This window comes from Bombus impatiens, unplaced genomic scaffold, assembly GCF_000188095.3.
Source record: "Bombus impatiens unplaced genomic scaffold, BIMP_2.2 scf_0739, whole genome shotgun sequence".
NCBI lineage: Eukaryota > Metazoa > Arthropoda > Insecta > Hymenoptera > Apidae > Bombus > Bombus impatiens.
The window spans coordinates 910,368-931,319 of NT_177158.1; the positions used below are offsets into that span (position 1 = coordinate 910,368).

General features: G+C 38.2%; 1 protein-coding gene and 1 long non-coding RNA gene across 2 annotated transcripts in view; both read left to right on the top strand.

The window, feature by feature from the left end:
* The window catches only part of LOC100746351 (nucleolysin TIAR), a 589,230-nt gene that overhangs the window by 302,905 nt on the left and 265,373 nt on the right, over nt 1-20,952 (top strand). The gene's annotated exons all lie outside the window — the stretch shown is intronic.
* Nucleotides 16,564-20,952, top strand: part of LOC117152166 — a 20,585-nt gene continuing 16,196 nt past the window's right edge. Inside the window, exon 1 of the long non-coding RNA XR_004462451.1 lies at nt 16,564-16,647. This is a non-coding gene — a long non-coding RNA (uncharacterized LOC117152166). The remainder of the gene's footprint in view (nt 16,648-20,952) is intronic.

Sequence of the window (20,952 nt, forward strand, 5' to 3'; positions counted from 1 at the left end):
CTGTTTATTTGAATGGAATTTTAGCTAGTGTGCAATTAACTAAATTCCCGCCTATTGAATCCATTTATATCTCAACGTGAACTCTCATTATTCGAATGAGAAATCATATACTAATGGGGAAAATCATTACACTTCTACCACATAAACTGTCTGTCTGGTTCGACAAGTTGAGAACATTGGAGCTTTACAAGTCATAATATATATATATAGTTTACTCAATCACATACGATAAAATGTTTCTAATTTTCTTTTGTTCAAAAACAATCATTTGGAGATAATATCATATTGAGACACACATGGATATCATATAAGATATCTCGAGAACATTTAAACATTTTTAGACATTCCATAAATTTTTACCGTTAACGTCTTCCGTTTATACAAAATGAATTGCTACGTTTGCAATCTTTCGAGAGATCTGAGCCGGAGCTTGAAATTTCTGATCCCGACGACGAGTGATCCTGATGCTTTACATTCTTCAACTTCTTCCCTCCCAGTTTCTCTGCACGTTGCATATTCTCCATTGTTCCAACGATAAAGTCATGTCTACCGCCTGAATACCCTTTGAAATGAAAATTTTCTTTCCTTTGATTGGATAATTTATGGACATGATGTATATAGCTATTTCTATAGAAAAGGATCTAATTATTTCCTTGTGTTTGTTATATATATAATATATAAGTATTTATTATCAGTTTCTCAATGCAGGTGACATATTATTATGTGCACTTTGTAATCCTACAATTCTACATGTTTATACTATTTACTGCTTGTTTCTGAAAATATTATGAAAGAAACTCGTTACCAGAGATTGTGTATTTGCATGGTCAACGATTTTGTTAGCTTTTAAAATACTGACAGTTATTTGTGTATTGTATAGATCTTCAGTGTGACAAATTCTATAGAAATTTTATTCTTGTATATATACCTTTCACAATTTATGAATAGCACTACATATTTCATAGCTTTATACTACTTTATAATTATATTTTATAAAATATCTTGAATCTCCGCTTAAGTGTTACAAATAGGCAACCTTGTTTGTAAAATAACATTACGTATATTCGTGTCACATTTTCGTATTTTATACTATATTTATTGTACATTTATTATTAATAGCATTGTACGGTTATTCAATTTTTCTTATCAAAGAACCTCACATCGGTCTTTGCGCTACAGAGTTTTCATCTTACTTACGGGACGTCGTTCATCAAGATCAGCTTAACTACTGTCTTATCCCTTTTATACGCATAGAAGCAGCAACTTTAAGAAGTGAACGTCCGCATGGCCAATTGCGGAAAGAACAAGCTTTACCAGGATCAATCAATTTCTCGATGTGGCGTAAACGGAGTGGCTTGAGAAAAGCAACGCGGCAGAGAAGCGAAGGTAGCTGACACCTCCCCTCTAATACCCGATAAGCTGCTTACTATAGATCAGAAGTGATCTTCGATGTTGTATCACGGGCAATATGTTAAGCGTTAGGCGCTTACTTTTATTATCTTCCGTTTATGCCAGGAGAAAATGAAATTTTCCGTGAGATGCCAACGATTCGTCTTGTGGGATTAAGGAGCCCTTTAATTTCCCTAGCGGGAGCCAACGTAGCGCCGCCTCTTCTTCCATAACAGCCTTCCTCTTGCATCCGCTTTCAGGAAGGTCGAACGTCACCCTACGAATCCCGTTTCGCGCCACCATCGTCTCATATAACCCAGTAACTCGCGTCTACAGCGTCCGATGGTCACGTTACTTTTTCGAAAGCTAAGCTAATGCGCCCGAATTAAACAGAATTTCCGATGAAGGCACAGCCAGCCAGCCTGTTCTCTGACATGCTAATCACCGAAACGCTCACTTCTTTAGAAAGTTTTTTCCTTTGCCGCTCACGGCTACTATGAATTATGCAGATACTACGTCACTGCTCGTTTCTTCGGATCACCGACGGTTCAAATATATATGAGCACCCGACCGACTAGTGCTCCGCATAAATTCGTAATTACGGACTACGTGTTCCCCCCTCCCCCGATTCTTCTCATCTGCTGGTCACCTGCGGAATATTCATCTTCGTAGTGTATCATAGCACGAGTGTTAGATTTGAATATGACAAATGATCAGCTGCTATTATCGAAGAATTAGAAGAATTAGAAATAGATGTCGTCAATCGTTTTTTATGGATTTGTTAAGAGATGCTGAAATGAACTTAACAAATTAGACGCATGGATATGTTGATCGAAATATTTCAAATTATATATTCCATCAAGGAATATTTTGGCATTAATATGTATATATATTGGTAATGTATTAGAGCATATTAATTTTTAGGCTATGATTTCTAAAAGTTTGTGCACCTATTCTTTGTATAACATATGTTGATTCATATATCTTTACTGATGTATCATATACCTTCCGATAAAGGACTAAGGTACGTGTACTAACGTGGATAAAAATGTATTATTTCCTTTATTTATTTCCCTTTCGATATTTTCATACCGAAACTAGTAACAATGTAGTAGAAACTAGTAACAAGTACTAGTAACAATAATAAACCTTTAAAGCTTAGACTCAAATTACATAACGTGCATATACTCGAAACGTGTATTCCCCTGCCCTCTATTAATACAATTAATACTCGATACAACTACTATTCGGTACTTCAAGAGGAAACAACGCTACTATTATAATATTGTATTACCAATTTCGTATCCTTAACTCAATAAAATTTCTAGCACGATTACAGTTTCCGACATGAACGATAACCGTTATGTCGAAACTTTTACCGAAAGCGTGAAGACGAGTATCAAATTTTCTGCTGTTTTAACCAACGAGGAACCGAGGAAGCGTGGGATGAAAGAATTCTCGGCAGTTTAGCAGGCGAGGTTTCCTACGTCGATTAGCAACGAGACAACGAGAAGGCAAAGGTTGGACGTAAACGGGAGCACCGAGAACACCGACGCCATTCACTATACTCTCGGACTCCTCCGTTAATTAATAAAGTAGCCGCGTAAACTAACAGTTTTACTGCGGAACCGACAAACTTAATACAAGAGAAACAGCTTTTGTTCCTCCGCAGTAGTGTAACGAAGTCGCCTGTGGAAGCCAGTTCGAGGTACCAGCCAGATTACTCGTTGCATACTTAAAACCTTAACAACTGGGCGCTTTGAGAAAATGCTGGACCATTTTCAGTGCTCCGCCGTGAATCGCCGAGCCTCTCCCGCCCATTCGTCCTACTTCGAAAATTTTTCGCCTGGTAAAAGAAAAAAAAGAGAAAGAAAGAAGACGAAGAGAGACTGAGAGTGGAGGGGAAGGAAAGAGGGAGGGAAGCCGAGAGTACCGAAGGAGTTTCGTTGCTACTTGAATGCGCACTTTTTACCAATGCGCCCGTTACCAGTTTTTAAAGTAGACGTCGAACTACTCGAGAAGTTCGAGGGACCATGCTCTTTATTCATGCGTCATTTTGGATTCGTTTGAAGAACAGGAACCGATAACCGGGAAGATGTTTCTCTATTATATAGAAATTATCGATTCCCCTACTCTACGTTTAAATGTACGAAGAAAATAAAGTTCGCTGTTTAAAGGTAAGGACGCGATAGATTTCCCGTGGCCCAGAGGTTTTAATGAATTTCTGATAGCTTCGGTGGAACTTGTAGCGTGAAAGTAAAGGAGGACGATCGTTTCGAAACTATTTCAATGCTTGCAAATTACGTAAATTTCACTGCGGTTATAATTATAAAAACAATAACAAGGACCACGGATAAAAGAGCCATTTAGTTCAGCCTATTGTTTAGCGACTAGATTTATGAGTCAACTTGCTGTCCTGTGGCACTTGCGAGATCTCACCGCAAGAATGCTGGCTACTGCCTTTTGCTACCCTCCTAAACATCATTGGAGTGCTTTACGTAGCGACGGTATCGGCGCGCCAACAAACAGCAAGCGCTTGCTGATGCTGCTATTGCCACAGCTTGTTTTTCGATGTGCTTTTATTGCGCGTGCCCTGGCAGCTCTCGCGATTAAACCACTAAGTTATGCATGCGTGCGTTTACAACGCGATACGTTGCCATCGCTCGGCCATGGCACCTTCTTTTCACTTTACCATCTACACGATTTATTCTTCTTTATACATACTGCGAAGAAAATTGTATGAAAACCTCGGATTCTTACTCGTCTATAGCACATTTACAATACGCTTATGAAACAAAGAACAGCGCCATAAATTACGATAAAGCATCAAAAAGATCAGCATAACGTCAGGTCCATACATATAAAGTAGCGTACCCTGTGAACGATAACCAAAAGCACTTAATGTTACTTTATAAGTGAATTGTAAACGTACATACTAATTACATTCAGCGTTAACGGAGGTACAATTGTCAGTCGAGTTACATGATTACGAGTATTGATCCGTAAGCTTTTATGACGTTTCGTTAGCAATTTCCGTGGCAACGATAATCTTGCTCATTGTAACGCGAGTACCATCGTGCTCGCTCGTTACACATGCAAAACGTGATCCAATTAATAAATTACGGAAAACACTGAACGGTTAATAACGCGACTTCGTAACAGCGAATGACAATGATCGCGCTGAAACACGGCACAGGCAGCCGTGGCTCAAAGGAAGCCAATTACTAATTTAACAAAATAATAACAATAACGCTGGACATGACGAAACCATGGACAGAGATGGAACAATTTTACTGTTTCGGTGGGGACTCTGTAAGCTTCTTTACAGAATCACAGGTTGGACAAGTGTTCGCGTGCACACGTATGAACAGCATAGCGGTACAACGTGATAGCATTATTCATCCCCTGGGCACGTTTGACCGGGTGTACTCAAACGAATGTTTCCACTACCATTCCCCCCTTTTCAAAGTTTTTTCCAGCCTTTGGATATGAGCCGCACGAATAAGAGCAAGCTTTTCAATTATTAACCAATTTTTTTTTCTTTTTTTTGGATAAATTATTCAAGAGAAGAGGCAAACCAAGACGGATTGCCGGTGAAAGAACTGGACCCAGAAACCGAGCGTAAAAAGAAGGGTGATACGATATGATAGGGACGTGGAATACCAATGCACGTAGAAGGTAGTGCAGGTGTGTAAGCACAATAGGAATCGGCTTCGAAAGATGGGGTCTGTGAGAAAATAGAACTCTCGGCGATATTGGCGAAGGTAGGAAAGCCGGAAGACGGAAAGACGACGGAAGGAAGAGACGTTGTCGCGAAAGAAGAGGAGTAAGAGAAAGGGAAAATGGCGTGAAAGGGAAGAAGACAGAAGTATTAAGAAGGAAAATGGAAGAAGAGTACTCGAGTCGTCAATGGTGCACGTGCAGCTTGCAGCTGCAACGCGGCCCGCTAGAATATTACTGGCAGACTATCGCTAAAATATTGTCGACAAAATAACAAGGAAGGAATGAAAAACCCGCGGCAGGTGGGGGAGTTTCCGAATACGGAAAGAAAAATACGTGGAGACGTATCGAGGTGGGCGAATACGCGCGCCGGTATGCGACGATCGTGGGTTAAGGGTGAAAGAGATGGAAGGGGCGAAAGGATGGGACGGGGATGAGAAGAGCGCGGGGACATTGCGAGCTGGGTATACAAGTTTCAACGACGCGTTCTTATTTTCTAAACAAACACACGAGCGTAGCGGCGGCCGTTCCCTTCGGTAACGGGTTTATTTCGAGAATTCGTATAAGTGCGCGTACGAATTGTCGTGCGAGTGAAGGTCGTATCGTGGTCGTACCGGCCGGCCTGTTTGTTTGTTTGCGATAGAATAGGTACGGACAGAGTGTACGGTGTGGGAAACTTTTCGCTATTGGAATTCGAAAACGGGTGTATCGGGTCCAATAATGAATTGTCAACAGATAATGCGGAAAGCGACTTTTCCATTTCGCTTTCCCCGCGAGTTGTTTCCTTTGTTTCCGTATAACTTTTTTAAAACGTCCGTTGGGATTGCATTTGATAGACTTTCGTCCGGCTCACCGCTGCTTTCGCGCGTAGCCACGGTCTTCCGTCTTCACCCGTCGAGAAAAACATTTCCACGACTTATAAAAATATCCTACTTTTACAACATTTTACACGCTAGTTGCTCTTCTATAATCGTGCTTTTCGCTTTAAAGAAAACAAATCCCACCATTGTTTATGATATCCGGTGTATTTTTCCATGCAATCCTTCACAGATCAAAACTATCCGAAATGTGAAATGACGGAAAGTTTATTTAGAATGTTTTCAAAATGCATCGAATGTTACGTTTCTATCGATGAATCACGATAGATTCGTTTCGTATTGCAAAAATATATGGCACTCAGTTGCATGAATATTTATTCGCATAAAATAGCAGTTCATGAAAGTATTTGTATACTGGCTATAGAAATCCTTCGAGCTCACGAGCCACGATACGTACAATATTTCTTCCTGATATAAATTATCATTTTTTGACACAAAGGTAGAAAATAATAAGGTAATTTTACTTTTGAGCGATTAGTAATTGAATTAAGAGCAAGATTAAATATTGCGTTTGTTCACCTTGACGTTATTTATTATTAGAACGTGGTTCTATACACGTCCGTTTCGTTTTCGAGGCCGTACAAGATGTATCAGTAGCAATCGATCGAATGGAACTTCTCATCTTCCAAGTGGTTTAGAATTTCAAGAGCAGAAACATACGCGATAATACACTTGGAGCTGAAAAGTCATGTTCTAGCTGATATTTTAGAGTGGTATCGAGTGGCGGCACAAATAAAATAATGCGGATGAAAGACCTGTACAAACAGAAATACCACTGAAACGAAAGGTAATACTTAGAAAGGTATTATTCAAGGTAAGAAATATCATATTCTCTTAAAAAATAAAACTGTATGAAAATTGCTTTAATTGCGAATCCATAATAATCATAATAATATTTCGTTAGTGTCATTTAAAATTTATATCTCTTAACAGAAATATATCTACAAAATATTAACATAAATTTAATCGGAGGGAACAAATACATAATTCAATCTAATTAATAACGGGTTTGGTATCTAGTTTAAATTATTTTATTATTGTTCAATTATACATAGAACGTATGACCATAATTTAATCTAAATAGAATCACCGTTAACGACATTGAATAATCTGCAAAATTTGAGAACATTAAAGTCCCTTCTCCCTCCACATAAATAACCTACTCTTTAGTGAGATCGATGCATGGTAAGAACGATGGTTCGAGAAGAACCACGCATAGAGTTGCTATAGACGCAATATTCGAGCACTTGTCGTTCAGTACAAAGGGTGGACATTATATAGCGCTAAGGAAAATAAAGTGAAATATGCATAGAACGTATACGAAATTATATAGATAAGCAATTTGCATTGAAAAGCGTTGTTAACTTACGTGGAAGATTGAAACGGTCGACGTCATAGGAAAAATCAGACCACGCGTGTTTGTACATACAAGATAAAGAAAGGATCAAGATTGAGGGCCGAGAGTAAAAAGTTGCGAACTACAACACCCCGTGACACACAATGGCTCGAAAACAGAGAGGAACTTAGGCAGAGATCAGAAATAAACCCCACTGCAGGGCCAGCGGGCGCATTGCGCAAAACCCCCTTGCCTACTCTGCCCTCTCTCTCTCTCTCTGTTTCTTTCGCTCTCTCCGCTTTTCCATTCATCCCTCTCTCTCTCTTTCTCTTATCCTTCGCTAGCGGTTGCCACTATTACTCCCTTTCGCCCATTGCACCTCCGTGTCTATAGCCACCTTGTACCACTTATCCCTCACCAGCATTTACCACGTACGATCAAACTTCCCACCTGCTTCCTTCACTCCGGGGCCATTTGTCTATTCAAACCTTCCACCTTCTCTCTCTGCTTTTCGTTGTCATAATTTTGTTCATCTCCTTAGAGGTTTTCAGTTTTGTTTTCTCTTCTCGTTCTTCTTCCGTCTTTGTTTCCCGTTTTCGTTACTTTGTTCGATCCAGCTGCACGCACTCTTTTCACATTCATCGTATCTTATTGGGTACATCACATGGAACTATTTGTGACATTATTGTGAAAGTTGCTATGTTATACTGTTGCTATGTTATGCTATGATTAAGGAGTCTTTTAAGAAAGAGATCTTAGAGAAGAGGAACAGAGGGTGCATCAAGTTCCATTACAGTTATAATGACGTTAATAGTATGTTTAAAATATTAAAACTCAGTATATATACGACGCACATTTGTCTCTGTATTTCTTATGAAAATGATATCTAGTACACTGTTCTCTGTTTGTTCATGCGTTGACTCCATTAATATAAATTGTAAAGCTCCTAAGAGATAACCCCGCTCGGGATACACATATAAAATGAGGTTTACCATTAAGAAACTGGGGGATTTACCCTTATACAGAATGCACTTCACGTATTCTTTATGCTCATAGATACTGCAATATCACTCTTCAGTCTATGCCATGACCGTAGTTTAGGGTAAATCTATTTTACACCGTATGTAATTTAGATTAGTAGATTCTTGGTTTAAACAGTGACGAATAAAAGCGAATTTGCGATTTTTAACACGTATTCTTAAACAGAAATTTCAGATGACCGTGTGTTTCATAAACCTGATTTTAGCAACGAGAAGAATTTATTCTGTGTTTTTGACTTACTCCTTTTTAACTCGATGCTCTCTGTGTGCCAACCATAATATGTGTGTGTGCAAAATTTTATTTGGAAATTCGAAATATTAATAAAATTGAAGAGGTCTGGGGCGTGTTTCATTTAATTTAAACCGCATGCACGGATAGAAATGTTTTTCACAAAATTGTATTTTCAAAACTGGCTGTCGCGATACCTCAAAAACTAATTAACTACTTAACCTCAAATTGTATATACGTATTCTATACAAGCATATCTCTTCATCGTTCCTATCAGAATACCTCTCCGTGACAATTTTTACAATGACAAAATTAAAATTGAAAATCTGTCGAGAAACCAATTTTTTACATTTTGCATGTAGCTATCGTTATAGCTATAATATCTATAACTATACTTATTATTGATTATATTTCCATAAAGAACTGGGTGAATAAATAAATTAGCGAAGTATACAAATAGAAATATTTTGCGATTTTCTTTAATCTCTGCTTGATATATTTATAGCTAAATTGAAGTTAAACGGAAAAATAATTAAAGAGAACTTCAAATATTAAACTAGTAATTGGTAATCAACAATGATATCATAATTATCCTTCTCATACATATTGTTATTGTTGTATAAATTTCTACGAATAACGAAGGGAAATCGAATACTTTCTTAAACTGCCGGTTTTTCTCGGAGTCGTTCATCTTGATAGAAAAACTGTAATATCAGCTCGTTATATCTGGATTAGAGTTTATAAATTATACTGGGGTATATTAATTACGTTTTATTTCAGGTCTTCGTGATGTAAAATATTTCTCGATAAATGATTATGATCAATTCTTGTTGAAAAAAAATTCACAGTGAATTTATTAACATTTATTATTAAATTTACTACTCCTATGAAATGCGTATTTTCTACACAAATTATTATAAATTATTATAACACGGATCCATCGCTCGTAGTACGACTTCTTTTCTAGGTGTTTTCGCGGAACGTCTTCTATGCGTCTGAATAGTGCGATTTCGTACTACTGTCGCGAGCTGGGAGTAAATTATACTAAGAAATCGGTTTCCGCTTAGAAGGTGTCTTACATTCAAGCAACACGAAACATTTTGACCAATATAAACCTGTTATTTACTTTAAAGTCACTTGTATTCAAGCAGCTTTACCAATCTGAGCGAACTTTATCACAAAATATTCGATGAAAAGTATTGATCGATGGAGGCGAAGTTGTACACAAGATTTAGTCACAAACAGACTTGTACACTGTACTTGTTACAAGCTACTTATTGTTCTGTTCTTAAAAGTTATATCATTCCTGCTTACTATTCGTTTCAAGCTATTGTCCTTAATTTTTTCTAAATTATTCTATTCCATCATATATGTACTATAAAAATCCATAGAAAAGTTGTCGAACACGCCAGCGCGGCACAGCAAATACCATTTTAGCTCTTTCCCTTCGACGCAAACGTCTCTTGTAAATTACCGCGATTTCGAGTGGTCGAGTGGGAAATTGGTTGCGCGTTCACGCCAAAGGGGCAGATATCGCGCGAATAACCGTGCGGCCAAGATTGACCGTCGCAATAATCACCGAAACCCGCCGTTTTCAGCTAGTTTCTCTGCTATCTTCGATAGTCGATATATGATGGTCTGTGCGCTAGCTTGGTGTGCAGGCATTCGTTAGCATAAAGGAACCACGGCTAACCCCTGACCCGTATCGCGACATTATCGGCCTTCTAGCGCGGTCGTTAACGGAGTAACCGTAATTGAACTGCTGTATACAGACAGCCAGTGGCTCTCTCTTCCTTCCGCTTATTTTCGAAATGCCTAGGCGCTACTCTGATCTTCTCTCGCGATCCTCGTCTTATGTCCCGGAGAAATTGCCCTTACAGTCAAAACTATCGCTGCCCTAATTGATCGGCGGTCCCGTTACGACTAATCGAAGGATTAAGTCAGCGGAGAGAAAATCGAATGCTAATCTACAAGCACAGAATTTCACTGCAACACCTAGACAATAATCTGCCATCTATTTAGTCTCTGTGTGTACCATGTAGTTTTCGCGAAGCTCGTTCGTATCCAATGTCCAGCGTAATTAAAGTAAGACAATAGACGTGGGAGCGCATCTACCGTTCCACGAGCTGTTACAAGAACAGTATGATGCGCGTTTGAAACGATAGAGAAGACGAAGATATCAATTTATCAGAAATATTAGATAATATAGAATTAACGACGTTGATTGTGATAATTGATCGAGAGGGTTGATAGAGTTTTTGAACATACGTGAAATATGATGGGTTTGGATGTATCCAACGTTATTTCGTGGAACCTGTGAAAGAAATAGGATCTATATACTATAATGCATGGTTTAGAAGACGCACGAGTCCCGTTGATCTTCTTAAATCGATTCTATAAATTTACCTTTGAACGAATAGTATGGTGAATTGGAAACGAAAAAGTACTATATGGTTACGGTCAGTGGATTATGAAATAAATTTATCATACGTTGCGCTGTGCATTATTTCCTATAATATATTTTATGAATCAGTTACACAATACGTGCCAGATCTCCTACGATGGCAACAAGGTTATAACATTCTTCTACTTCGCTTCGAGATTTCTAACAATATTTCCAAAATAACAATTGCAACGGTATATCGAGAATCTTCAATCAAATGCAATATTAATCATCGGCGTTGAATATCCTTTTGTCAGGATTCTGTTGCACACATCTTGAAGATAAACAGATATTTATTTCCTATATCATTCATTCTGTATTCTTCGTCATTTTGTTACGCTCTCAGAGGGTAGAAAAAACACACAGTAATGAAACAAAACGTTTTATGTAAATTAATTAATTAAAACTTCTTTTGCACAAAATAGATCTTCACTGGTTCTTACTGGAATAAGAAGTAACTTAAATAACTCTGTTAAAGATTCAAATTTACGAAAGTATGGATTTTATTATTTCGAAATAAAGTGTAGAGTATGGCTATAAATGATCAGGGATTCATTCGCAGTGAGTAAAATTTTAATACGCGGAAGGTACGGCAACAGCATTATTTATGTCGGGCAGAAAGAGGCAGCGAAGAGTAAAAAGTGATTACAAAGCGCAACGATGGCAGATATAGTTGAATCAGATGTAGTTTTTATTTATATTCCCTTCTGAAAGACTGTTTATTTTGTATATCATTTGTAAACACGAACGAGAATACGAACCATTGTGCCGTGACAAGGGTAATGCGAGTTTTTACTTCAACATATGAAGTTCGGCTTTTAGGAAAAAATGTTTTTCATACAGGGCATAATACATTTTTCCGTTTCTAACGGAATATAAAAATATATTAAAAGATTTCACCGAAAATTCTCTTCGTTTCAAGATAACAAATATAATTGAGAAATACTTTTCAGGTACATAGTCAATCGAATTCTTTATTATCGTAAAAGTTACGCAAAGCATTGAGCAAGTAGTGACGACCATTTTAAAAAATCTTACGAGTCAGAACCTCGTGACTGTGTTTAAATCAATACAAGCGAGCTTCCCAGAAATTTCTGTCAACTAGCTAACACGTTATGTATAACTGAGACTAATTACAATTAAATTAAGTGCCCCTGTTGAATTAATGACTGGATATTATTCTTCTATAAATTATTAGCTGTCAACAAGAATTCTGTCATTTTATTTCAGTACTTCAAATTCAAATATCATACTACCATACTAATTTTAACTGCCGTATGACGTGTCGACATTTAATTCTTGAAATAGACTTTTATTTAGCATTTTGCCTGCGATATAACTGCTGGCGCATGTTTAAATCTTATAAAGTGCATGTATTTTTTTTTATATCATAACTCAATAAAACGGTGTTAAAGTTGTTAACACGATTTGTTCTATTCTTGGAGACTATGTCGTGTTATATATCTTATATAAAAAAATTGATATCGAACATGTTTTAAACAAAATTAAATACTAAAGCAAGTCGTGTTTCAACGAATACAACAAATTCGAAATCCGGAAATAATAAGGATTACAAAATCAAAATGTTCAAAGAGTAGAAATTATTGATGACAATGGAGAATTATTAACTTACTAATTCGATTATTGAAAATATTTTAATTTGTATAGATGGAAATACATTTTGTTTAAAAAGGTGTAATTAATTAAAATATATGAAAAATATTCAATGTTAATACAATACATATGATGTTGCTGAAGCAGTGGTATTTTTTCTAATAATCAAACTATTTTACTGTAAAATTACTAATAGTAACAGAGGCATTCTTGACAAATTTTTCATTTCCAGTCTGTAGATGGAGCAAAGAGTAAAGGTAACGTTAAAGCTTGAGAAACGTTCAGGAAGGTTTATGTTAATCCGTTTAAAGCCATTTTATTCTCGAAAGGAGGTTAACTTCCTTCCGGAAATAACTTCCTTCTATCATCTCAATTCCTCTGTTCGAAGGCGTAAGTTACTGCCGTAGATTCCTGTGTTTTCTATGTATAACAGGTACACGGATTGTTCCTGGAAACAACGAGAGGTACCCGACAGTTTCTAATTTTTTTCCAGTATTAACTTTCCAGTCTTTAAGCTGTTCCCGTTTAACCCCTTCACTTAACGTCCTTGTGCATTATTGCTTACGCTATTTTCTACTTCCCTTTACTTCCCTTACATCTTTCTTCTTACTTCTTTTCTTTCACTCGTTCCAAAGCTTGTCTCCTTTAAACTTTATTACCTAAAATATTCCCTTTACTTTCAGCATTGCAAAAAAGGACAGTTACTCGAGAAGTACCTGTGAGCTTAAAATTGTACGATTAAACGTCATTACTTCGTTCAAAATGAATGATAAATTGTTCAGATATGCAGAAGAATTTTCGTTTCTTGAAATTAAATGTTACACTTTCTTTAGCTCCATTTTAATATTAATTAATATTCGAGAGATATAACGATAAAGACAATATAATCTTGAAAAATCGGAATTTCAAAAAGCGATATTAAACAGATTCTCGAATTCTTTAATGCTAATATTTATGGATTAAAAAACGTTTTCATTTGTTATCTTGATCAGTCATTTTTTGCATTGCATTTAATGGTATTGCATTGGGCTGATAGTATACGAAAAAAAACAGATTCTCGAATTCTTTAATGCTAATATTTATGGATTAAAAAACGTTTTCATTTGTTATCTTGATCAGTCATTTTTTGCATTGCATTTAATGGTATTGCATTGAGTTGATAGTGTACGAAATAAGTAATGAAAATGTAAACATAACATAAAATGTCATTTCACAGAGACTGCACGAATTCATTGCTCGACGTTTGCTATGTAAATATTGACTGTACCAGTACAGAAACAGGAATGTTCACTGCACGGTTATGCCCTCGGTTACTCTCATACTTTCGTACGAAATGATTCATTTACAAATTTCGCTGTAATTTATACCTTGCAATCCTATATCACGCCATTTACTGTTTTATACGGCTCACGATACTTCGTTATTACTCGCCTCGTTTTCCGGATTTTCCGAGGAATTCGACCCAAGGCAAATATCGCCGCTTCGAACGCAAATCATACGGAAAGTAGAATCGGAAAATATTGCATAATTTTGATAGGGATTACGTCGAATGTTCAATTTTAATCAGTACAGGAACAAGAAAAAGCTATAATTTAAATTATTCCATATCAAAACATCGTGTATCAGAAATAAAACAAAGAGAAAGCCACTGCTTACATATTGTTAGAATAATTTCTACTTGAATTCATTATAATTAAAAAAAAAAGAAACAGTGTTGTTAATAAACAATATACGAGACGTAGGAATTTTTGCATCCTCGTATTATCGTGTTTTTCGAATTACTGCCAACATACTGTCAAATCGTGCCCGGATGTCATTTCAGGTTTCACCAGCCTCCGTTAAATCGAATCATACCGAACGGTAAGATTTATTCGAACGAAGTATTAATTATTTCTTCCTTTCGGCACGAGAAACGTAAAAACCACGTAGAAAAGACACAAGCCAGATATACAGATGGTGCAACGGATACGAGTGAACTCGGGAAAAAACAACGGCCGTTGCTTTTCCATTAATTCGCGGTTAACGACACCCGGTCGGAGCGAGAGACGGGCCAACGAAGGCCAAGGTAGGTGGGGTTGGTGGTCGGCGAGAGTGGATGGCGAAAAGGACGAACAGGAAAAGCAGCAGAGGCATCTTTCGCGTGCGGGCATACGGTGCAACGTATCCGGGCAGGTATAGAGCGGACAATATACGTGCTTAATGGGAGCTCGCTCGCGAATAACTCGAGGAAACTTCTCGAAATATCACTCCGCTAGTCCCTAAACCAACCGACGCAATGGCCGGTATTCCTGTTGGAAGCGGAATAATATCAGCTGTGGGGGTAGCGTAGCAATTTCATTACCGTAACCACTGGGTAGCCAGGCATTCGTGTGCAACCGACAATGCTCTGCACGTTTATGGAAGGGACAGCCTATACGTGAGATTACACGACTGTTCAAGTAGAGCGGACCACGTTGTTGTTAATTCACCAGAGAGCTAGAAACTTCGCTGTGGAACGCACGGACGAGTGAACCGTATCGGAGTGACTTCCGGATGAGCCGACGTATCAGAGGGGAAGGGGGACACGTCGCTGCGTCGTACGTGGACGAACGCAATCCTAGGGCCCTCCCGGGGAAAGGGCCAGAGGGACGATGTAACCAGGAACCCCTTTCCGCCAGTCGGCTACATCCTGCCCATTGAGTGATCGACGTTGAAGGGTCGCTTCTAAAAAGCCGGATGCTTCCATCGATTTCCTGTGATTAAATTCCACAGGGAGTTGAAATATATTAATTGAAAAAAGAATCGAGCCTCGCCAAAGTTTTCGGCAGATTCATCTCACCCGGTTGCGTTTGTTCCTACGCCTAGCTCGTTGAAATTCGTGTCTCGATCGGAAAATAGAACTTGGACAATAATACGTTTTACGTTACTGGTTTTAATCAATTTCCTCGTGTGATCGCTGAATATAAATATTCACTTTCAATATAACGATTGATAGTTTGAATCCTGCAAAGATTCTTCCGATTGTTGAGACAAATCCGAAGCAGAATAGCTGGAACGCGAAGAAAGACTGGTGCTATAACTATTCTAGTTAATCATGGATACTCAAGGTATCGCAGGCAACGGTCGTAACTAGCGAACACGTTGAACCGTATACACAATCCGAGTAATTTCCATTACGTATCAACGGTAACGGTAAGAGATATCCCACGGATCATTTATAGTAATTTGGAGCAAGGGAGTGACTGTTGAATTTAAGGGAGCATGGAACACGGAGGTCGGTAATGAAAGAAAAGTGCACGACTTTAATTAGGTTCACTGGGGCTAGAAACAAGCCCCAGAGTTGACAAACTACCTCCATCCACCGGTGTTCTTCTGCGTCTGTGTTCCGTTAACTTAAGGCAGCGTGTTGTTTCCGAGAGCCATGGTGGAAAGGCATAACATCGCCCCCATCATCTCCTAATAAGACCTTGGCTCTCTTATTTAGCTGGAACTTTTCTAGGGAGAAAAGGCAGTAAATTGCGTAACGCTACCTTGAAATTGCCAGTTCCTCTGCTTTGTCTCCGTGCCTTCTTTCATCTCTGAGCAAAACCAGGCACAGGGAAAAAGTACGATTTCTACGGGCGATTATACCGACACGAGACGATACGCTCAATTCCAGACAGAAGGAACGAGCACGTAAATACCTAAATCGTTCGACGTCGGATCCTTCAGTTTCATCTATCTGACTTCTTCGTAACGATAATGTCCTCGTTTCATCCCACATTTATGTCCGAACGGAGAAAATTAATTAAAACCAACATCATTCGAGGCTTGCGTGAAGGATGCGATATTTGCGTGAAGGAAGTTTGGCCTGCGAGTTATATTAATTTAATACGCGTTTGAAAAGTTGATTTGAAGTTACTAGAATAGTAGTATTAACCCCTTAACCTACGATTTACGTTCGAGAATTTAAACAAGCTCGCGCAGCCTTCGAGCCATTCGCACAATTTGTGTAGTACGTACTACGGGCTATGCCCGTAGTTGTAGGTTAAGGGGTTAATAGCGTCGAAGATGTCAGGTTAAGAGAGGAGACCAAGTGATTACTACTCTATCATTGTCGATATTGTGATAGCTACGCCGAGACATAATTACGATATCAACAATGTTGCAAATCGTTACTCAGATATAATGCAGGAACATCAGGGAAGTACACATACACAGCCGTATAAATAATTCGAACGAGAACGGAAGAACACGATCAAATACGTTCGTATGAACATTAAAGTTCCATTCAATTTGTACGTTGCATTTGTCCATTTATCTTCTCATGCAGATCGGCTAGCGATACAATTATAGCGGCGACATTCTCAGTCTCCTCCGTCGTCGTTTCTTAAGTGCGCAAACAACACAGAGGTGATGTTAATTGAATTTCTAGCACGTTAGCATCGATGATAGAAAATAGCGCGGCACCGTAAATCGAAAAAGCTTGAATATAAGAAACGTGTTCGGTGTTTGACAAACAAGTCCCGCATTTTATATGCGCATGCATCAGCTTTGTTCGACGGGAACGTATTACTCATACTACCATACCATTGCCTCCACTATCGACTAAAGATGCCATAACTATTTGCTACATCGCTCCAACTGGGACTTTGTTGTAAAAGGTATTCGCATTAACGTCGTTCTTCGGTGCTAGTTCATTGATAAGAACAATAGTATTCCTGGAATAATCGTGCTACTCCAATCGGATTGCAATGATTATGCTTCTACGTTAACCATTTTTCCAAGATTTAGCGATTTAAGAAAATCTCACATTTTGATGATCGTGGCAGCTGAACTTGTAAATATATATCCATCTGGAAATGCGAGTGACATAATATTATACAAAGATACACTGGAATCTGAAATACGATCACTTTAACTTATTTCGGTATTGTCAGTTTCTAGTTGCGAAACTTTAAATCTTGGTCTGAACCGAGCCAAGATCAGCGAAAAATCTTTCGAATATAATTTAGCAAGAGACATTTAACTGCACGTACTAATTAAATGTTCGTTAGTCCAGTGGCTGTATCATATCTATTCCGGAGATGATGTTCAGCGTGGTATACCTATTCAAAAAGCGAGCTTCTCATTTGAAAGATATAAGTTTTCCAAAGTATGATAATAAAATAACGTGTGAGCCAAAACTTTCGGACAGCAGTATACTCGTATGTGTCTCGAAGTAGTAGGAATCATCGCGCAACTTCCGTGCAAAGTTCGTACTCGGATAATTGTTATTATCGCGTAGCCGGCTTAATTAGAAGCATCGGAACGGGACGAAGAGGCGGAGGTGAAGTAAATCTTAAGAATTCTCCTGCACGATTTGGCCAGTCATCGTACACACCGGGTGGCGGAAGCCTGTACACACCGGCCAGGTATGGAGATATATTTCGAGACTCGGCGAAACTCTCGTTGCAAATCGTGCGGCACGAACCGGAAAACTTCGCTGTACACGGGAGTCTAACTTCGTTAAGACAAACGTTTTGAACAGAACTCGAGCGTTTTGCACGGCAAAGCGTGTGCCGGTGATGTCAGACCGAGCATTCGCGAGCGAGGGTCAGCGAAGAGGAGCCGGTGGTACGGAAAGCTCACAAAGAAAGTAGAAAAACTTCGACACTTAAATGTTGAACATCCCCGGGACGAAAGGCCCTCCGGCGATTAATAACATTTATGATGAAAGAGACTCGCCAACGTTTTAAGAGAAAATGAATTCCCGTTACGTACGTACTTTTCAAACGGGTTCCCTCGACGTTTTTCCAGCCTCCTGCCGTTAAAAGGAACGCAACGCCGGTAGACGATGAGGAGGAAGAACTTGCTTCTATTTATCCTGTAGAATCAATTCTTACCAGGTCGTCGTTGTGTTATCACTTTTTTAAATAGAATGAATGTAGCAAGATATTCTCTCATGTTGGTCTTCGCCGTTGTCGTTTTTAATCAATTTCGTAACGATTTAAAAATAGGGCTATCTTGGCGACTATTTTTATGCTACTAGCTAAATCGATACACTATCGGAAATTCAAACGATTCAGAACGATAAAACATTCGACGTTGTGAGAGGAAATAAATGTTCCCGCTATACCTTATCCGCAGTTTCTTTCAATTGTTTCGAGTAACGCGGCGCTCTGCTTTCATCCTCGATATGAAATTAAGCTTTACAAAATCCGTAATAGAAATGAAATTGTTTTATAAATATTTGCAAGGAAGCGGAGAAAATTGTCATTCCGGGCTGAGTGAAAACATAAATTGCGCTTAAAAATGTTGTAGCTCGTTTAGCCAACTTAAAATACATTGGAAATGTGCTAATTATTTCACACAGCAAGCACCGTTTATACGTACGTTCTACACGCACTTTGCGTGAAAACAAAATATTTTGCGTTATGTTGGATTTATAACAAACATAAGCAACATAAGCAGAAGCCTATTAACTTACAGTACACGATGCCAATGATATTCGATCTATTTTAAATAATCAAAATTAAAATTTGACATGAATTAAATAGCGATTGAATTTAATTAATTTCGTATTTATCGTTTGCATAAACTATACGCATCTTTCATCGAAATATCTTTCACAGGCAAATTACGCACAGTTTTGTATTACGTTTAACGATCTGTCAGAGGTAAGAAAAAAAAAAAACTCGGGATAGAAATATCCGGTTATAGTATCCCGTCTGACATTCTCCTCCTTTTCTCTTTTCCGACCTGAAAGTCCCCAGGCGTCCTCGGAAAATATTTCATGTTCAGTTAATTAGCGTAAGACAAACAGGCGAAAGTTACGGTTTCAATGCGGACAAGGTATTTCTTTCCTATTTTCCGTTTCTCCTATACCCTCTTTCACTGTCACTACCAGGTAAATAATAGCGGCTAGACATTTAATTTTTCGTTGAACAAGCGCGTCTTGCATCCTGAGATACAGATGAAATAGGGATGGAAATAACGCGTTCCATCAATATTTGCCATACTTTTGTTATATCGTTAATCTTTTCATTAGGAGAATACCGCATTACGTGTTACCGTATAATCTGGGAAATACACGCGTGCATAATTGTAATTTTTATTGCCATAACAAATGTTTCACAGTCTAACATACGTAACGTTGTTTCACTGAACTTTTACATTTCGTGCCATGAACAACTAGCAAATGCTTCGCGAAACTCTATTGATATCCACTGCACGAAAATATGTACATCGTGTGGGTACAACGATAAAATAAAATTTTGAACTTGAGAAGAACGCATCGAATATGCTTTGCTTAATTGTTTCGCTCAAAATTAGCGCGTGTACAATAGCTAGAAGAAACATTTAAAAGGGGAAATTGTTAAAAATTTCAGTATCTATTACACCATCGTTCTCTTAAGTCATTTCGTAAGTAACGCGGTTTTTCTGAGAAAAGAAAAGTGGAATTTGTTACGATAAAATCGAAATGGAAAATTTTTTAATAAAATGATAAAATCGTAGGAAAAAAGAATGAACGCTTTTTGTAACATTGTTTAAGAATTATTTAAAATTATGGGATATAGGAAGACGTCGTGTTTCATAAATACATATGCGTACACGTAGTTTCCATTGATTATCTTAAAACTTAAAACTGTTATTTTCATTTTTAGAAGTCTATTACAATACTGCCACAGGAATTAACTGGAAACGTCCGTTATAGCTCAGAAACCTTTCAACCGACCATTTAATAACCTCACACATTTGCATGAGAGACTTGCCTACCTTCGTCTAATTCGTTGCGCCGGCTGAATGTAATTACACACACTATTTCCCCAGATTAACAAACTAAACGATATGCACGTCTGAAAACTGCAAGATTACCTGAAATTTGTTATAATAAACTCACAACGCGAGATTACTTGAGAAAAGATTTGCTTCCCAAAAGCCACAAGCATTTCATTATCCCAACACAGAATTCATAATAAATTATTCAACATCCTTAACTATATACCCGGGTAATGTTAATACAGCATAAACAAACGATATCGTCGGAAATTTGATTCATGCTGGAATTGATTGTCGTCACGCGTCGTTGATTAACCGATTAACCATCCGGCGCGACGCTAATAAACCAATAACATTAAATCAGGCCGCATTTATGCGGCTATAAAACGAACGTCATGACCACGATGGCGAAATACTCCGGTCTTCATAGAGGACAGTCCGAAGAAACCATAGAGGAAATCAAGATGGTTCGCTGGAGAGTAATCCAGCCGCCGTTCCAGGATAGCGATCCCGGCAACCAGCTCGAAACTCGTAGTCTAATGTTTCATCTCGGCGGCGCGGCGTGCAGGCTTGGAAATTACCGC